Source organism: Pinus tabuliformis, chromosome 8 (assembly GCF_031772625.1).
Source record: "Pinus tabuliformis cultivar Carrire ecotype Pingquan chromosome 8, CPIR1, whole genome shotgun sequence".
Lineage (NCBI taxonomy): Eukaryota > Viridiplantae > Streptophyta > Pinopsida > Pinales > Pinaceae > Pinus > Pinus tabuliformis.
This window is the reverse complement of record NC_142294.1, coordinates 439,431,705-439,437,704: the sequence shown is the minus strand read 5'-3', so window position 1 is coordinate 439,437,704 and position 6,000 is coordinate 439,431,705. Positions and strand designations below refer to the sequence as shown.

Here is a 6,000-nt window from a genome sequence, read left to right as displayed (position 1 = left end):
TCCATAATCACTGTTATTGCAAAGTCAAAGATGCTAATTTATTAATTTGACTGCTACTGCATATTGGTCACAGGGAGAATGCTAGTGAAGTAAAGGCTAAATGCATTCATTTGAGGAAATTTTAGCCTAAAAGTGACCTCCTAAGGAAAAATAATAAAATAATAGTTAAAATAATAAAATAAGAGATGAATTTTGGAGGTAAAATAAAAAACTATTTTTTTAATTGTATTTTTGGTTTATCTCCTCATATGTTTAATCAAATTTCAAATGTAGATAATTGTTGAATGCGGAATTAAATTCCACACCCAACGAGTATCCATTATGCATACTTTTGAGAAAACCCACATTGAAAAAAATTGAACATACATTAAAAAAGCACGATGAACATGATTTTTTAATGTATCTTTAATTTTTATCAATGTGGCTCTTCTTAGAAATATGTATAATGGGTACTCGTTGGATGTGGAATTTAATTCCACATCCAACGAGTGTCTACACTTGAAATTTGAGTAAACTTACAAGGAGATAAGCCAAAAATACAATTAAAAAAAAAGTTTTCTTCTTTTCCCTCTGAAATATTTACATGTACCTCTTTTTGAATTTAAATGACCTTGATTGGTTGACATGGAAATTACATGAAAATTTCATGGGCACTTTTAGGTTGAAATTTCTTGTAATGATAGAGGCATCCAATCATCCCACAAATTCAGAAGCTGACAAGGTGAATTAGACAATCAGTTAAAGTTGTAGAGGTTTTGGAGTAATTTTACTTCTCTCATGATTCTTAAATTTAGCTATGTTATGTACTATTAGATGCATTTCAGATTCTATACAAGAAGGTTGTTGTAGTACTACCAGACATATATGCAAATGTTTGTGGTGTGATTGTTAGCTACTTTGAGTGGGTTCAGGTATGTATCCTTGAGGAAACTATTTTTTTGGACTTGATTATACAAACTTCAGTCACGACGCTTTTTCATCTACATATGATTGACTTGCCACTTTTCTTGTGTTTATTTGTCTGTTATTTGATTATTATGTTATTAAGGTTGGTGAATTGATGCTTTACAATATAGGAATAGACTTGTATTTGTTGCCTGAATTATTTTTCAGATCTCTAACAGTGATATAGGTTGAGTTGGGTACATTGATGATATACTGAATTGAATACTGATGGTCCATTAAATTTCTTGCAATACTGCCTCATATGAATTGATAGACTTGCCAGTTTGCTTTTTATCCCAAGAAAAAAATCACAATTTTTATTCAAAAGAGAAAAAATCATGGTTCTTATGTGTTTATAGCATGATACAAAAAAAAGTAATCCATGATTGCACTTTGGAAATGCTATGCATTGTCTATCTCCTTTTATATTCTTTAGAAAACAAAAGATATAAAATAGAACAAGAAATAGCTAAAAGAACTGTCGTCCTACCATTTAACAATAAGCTTCCCATAATGCCCAAAATGACAAGAATAAATACATGATTCTTGCCAGTTTCGTTGTGTTCATTTTTCCATTATTTGATGATTCTATTATTGTGTTTGGTAAGTTGATGTTTTACTAGATTGAATTAGACCTTTTTTGTTGCTAGACTTATTTCTTCAGTTCCTGAACAATGATATATGTTGGGTTGGGTAAATTGACGATTTAAAAGATCGTAGAGCTGAGTACTGGTCGTTATATTATTGCAATTATACCCCATATAAATGTGAAGGATTTATATCAGTGATCTTGAAAATTACAGAGTTCATTAACTCCCCTGTATCTATTTATTTTATTATGTGAAAAGGATTTTGGTGATGGGTTTTGAGTGCTATCCTTCAGTAAAAAGTTGGTATAATCATGGTATGAGTGAGGTGGTTGAATTTTGGGCGAGTTTTTTAATTTTAGTTCCTCTTTCTAATTATATCACTTTTTCTTGCAGAACATCCAAGGTTTTATGTGGGATGAGCAAAAGGTTAATGTCAAGCTGAAAAACTATATGACAAGCACTTTTCAACATCTCAAGGAAATGTGTAAAACTCATGATTGTGATCTCCGAATGGGAGCTTTCACTCTTGGAGTCAATCATGTTTCTCGTGCCACTCTTCTAAGAGGATGGGAAGCTTAAAATACATCTGCTGACAAACATCAGATTCCTTTAGATAATCGGTCTACTTTGTGGTTATAATTTCAATAAATGGTGCTTGGAGAAAATAGATGTGAATGATGATCTTACCTCCTCTGCCAACTAGAGATTTCCATAGAGATTGATACTTCTCTTAAGACTAGAACCGATTAAGAGAACTGATCATCCAATCTGTGACCAACTTCGAATCTTCAAACATGTTGAGGTCATTTAATCTATGCTTCGATGCAGTATTCAATAAAATAGTTGTTTCTTACACTTCTGCATTGTTATTTTCCTACTCTGAGCCCACTGAAAAGATATTTTGGAAGGAGAAAAGATGTGTAAAATACCCCAGTTCCACAACCATTGGGATATCTATTTGCTACACAATCAAAGTAAACAAAAGGGATGCGACAATCTATATCCGACGGTTCAATCCCTTTTTATTTTTTCATTTTTGATTCCTCAAAATTTATGTATGCTCCTTTGAGATTTTAAAAATATCCTTGGTGGGAGATGGAAGTATCCTAAGGGATATTCATTTCTTATGACCCAAACTACCCATAAAACAAAAACAAGGTCATAATGTTGGGTCTTATTTAGGTCCTTTAGCAAATCTTCTAGGGCCTCTTCGATTACTACACCTTCCCAAATCCCCTTTCCACCACTCATTGATTTGGTTGCAACCCAGATTTCCTTGGTTAAATGGCATAGAATGAATGATTTGGTTGTGGCCCATATTTTCTTGGTTAAATGGCATAGAGTGAATGACTTGGTTCAGCCCAAATTTCCTTAGTAAAATTGCATAGAGTGAAGTGGTGTTTTACACTTTCAGAATTTCCTTTGCAAGGTGGACAAAGGCTTGGGCCATGACAAGAATTTTTCTATAAATTGTGCCAAGAAATAATTTTATTTTATTTAATGTTACCTTAAAAAAAAATTCAGTAATGCCTTGAAATTCCAAATAAAGAACCATTTCCAATGTGCTTCTCCTATGGAGGTCATAACCTAAGTCATTAAAGCTTGAATTCAAAGACGTTGAAGTTATAGAAATTTTTGATGATGTAATGTTTGAGAATAAATTTTCACAGTAATATATATATATATATATATATATATATATATATATATATATATATATATATATATGCACCGTAATTAATGAAGATAAGTTTGTTTAACCATGATCATAAAATGAGATATAGAGATTCCCTTTTATCATTTAAATTATGTATAATGGCTTCATCATACATGGTAATTGAGATATAATCTAGTGATTCCTTAAAAATATAGTGTGTTATAAACTAGGTTTATGTGTGTGTGTGTGTGTGTGTGGAGATATTATTTAATTAAAAAGAAATGGATGTTATGATATATAAAATTACTTATAACAATTAGTACACTTAACTCATAGATGAAATAGTTTAACAATTATTACAGTTAACTAATAGATGAAATAGTTTGAGGACATTTTTTCTAGCTAATTTTAACCAAAATTTGGTAGTTGTTGTTTAATCGGTAGAATTTGAGTACTCTAATTGTTTTCCAGGGTGTTGTAGAATTTGAGTACTCCAGGAGTTTTTCAGAGTGCCGAATCCATTTATGTATTAAAAATTGTAATTTTAATAATAAAAAATCACAATGTTGCTTGAAATTGTATCTTCCAATTCCAATGAAAAACCCATTTAATATATAAGTGTGTGTAACCATGTAGAGATGCCCTTTTATAATTTAAATTATGCATAATAATACCATTAAGCCCGATAATCATACATGGTGATTGAGATATAGTCTAATGGCTGAATAAAAATTAGCTTAAGTCCAATATGTTGGAATAAGGAATTACTGGGGGGGTGAATTAGTAATAGTGAGATTCTTTTCTTTTTCTAGTATGCTTACAACCCCTTTATATTATGTTACTTGTGGGAGCATTCATTCATAAAGGAAGTGAACAACAAGTTTAAACATTCATGTTCATACAACAATCACATGAGCAACACACACATTTGACACAATGTTTTTCATGTGGAAACCCAGAGGGAAAAAAACACCAAATTTATTGTTTGTTTATGATGTAAATTAAGCACCTACTTAATTACATATGTTTGTTTGTGAGCACCCACTCACAAGAGGCACCGACCCCCTTTGGTTAGCAAGCACCAACTTGCCAAGAGGCACCAACCTATTTTGAATGCAGGCACAAACCTGCGCTGGCCACTCTTTTACTATTTCATACAATTTTGAAACTGAAAACAAAGGCTTATACATTACAACTAAAATACAAAAATGGTTGGTTGTTGAATCAACTTCTGCTCTTTGTGTTCTATTGTTCCACTGACTCCCTTTTGTCTCATGTAGCTGATAGTTACTCGTTGCTCACAACAACATATCCTCAACACTCTACCCTCTCTCACACGGGCTCTCTGCTACAACTACTTCAATTCAACTCACATTGTTCTTTACAAAGAAATAAATCTACTACTTGCTCTTCAACTCTTCCCTCATTGTTCTTCTCACAGCACACCAACTTCTCTTACTGCATAACCACTCTATCTACTCTCAGTGCTTAGACCTCACTTCTTATACGCATAGATCTCACTCCTCAGCACTTCAACAATATGCTCAATTCCCCCAATTGATCAATTTCAAACGTTGGTTTTGATTCAAAGAAGCACACTCTGCAAGGATATCTATGTTGTCTGTACCCTTACTACCCAAATGTAGTTCGACATGGCTCCCCCTGTTGTTCTTTCATCTTTTGGATGAATCCTATCACAATATTAAACACAGATATAGACAATGGAGATCTTCACTAACTGACTACATAAATCTCCATGTTGAGAATTTAATTCTCAGGCGGCCTACGCACGCCTCTCGGAGTCCCATTCTTATTTATTGCTCCGTAGAGCTTGACAGTCCTCAGGGATGGCTACTCTAATCCTCATTTAACTCTCCCAGACGTGCACACGAAGTAGCCAATTTCTTCCTTCATTCCCTCAAATTCATGTCTGTTAAATTTTATCCTCGTTGCATTGTCTCAGAGTCTTCTGTAGTTCTCACTGACTTCAACAACCAAATGCATTGTTCCTACATTCAATTCTTCAGTTTCCAACTCATACATCCATTAAACTTGTTTTACTTCCATGTCAGAACACAACATATCATAACTTACACAAGACGAATGTTACGATATTGCACTCTTAGATATCCTTGGCCCCCTTTGCCTTTAGCTCCTTGAGAAATTGCTTTCTCATAGGACTAGAACTATGACTGATGGCTTGGCGTTATATCGGAGCTCCTCTAAATTGTAACTTACACAATTGAAATGTTATGCACTGTCTGATATCCTTGGCTCTCTTAACACTTAGATCCGCAAGTGTTTTCCTTCTCAAAGGACCGAGGGTTATGACTGGGGGCTTAGCCTTAGGTTCTAAGGCATGTTGTTCCTTCCTGATGCCATGCTAAGCCAACAATACCCACATTATGCAAATAAAATTTCATGTCACTGGTCCCAGGCCTTAATCACCTGATCCATGGTGAAAACCTTCTTAAACAAAGGTTTAAGGTTCTTAGTTAAAATTTATGCGGAAATGTTATATTTGACTAACCATAGTTTGAAATTTAATTAATCCTTTCCATCGGGACTTTATACACCCTCATAAAATTTAGTTAATCTTTATGCCCCGCGCATATTAACCAAACCCCACTCTTTAACTTTGGTTATATTCGAACTTAACCCATAAAACCTTTATCCACTTTATTTCTATTATAATTCTTATATAATAGAAATACTCCACAAAGCGTATGTAAACCTTACCTTTCTGCCAATCCACGGTCTTTGCACATTTCCCGACGCTCTACCTTTATCGCATTCATCCTCCACCAT

At 33.6% G+C, this 6,000-nt stretch overlaps 1 pseudogene; it reads left to right on the top strand.

The window, feature by feature from the left end:
* The first annotated feature begins 676 nt into the window (after positions 1-676).
* Positions 677-6,000, top strand: part of LOC149235942 (nicotinamidase 2-like) — a 53,968-nt pseudogene continuing 48,644 nt past the window's right edge.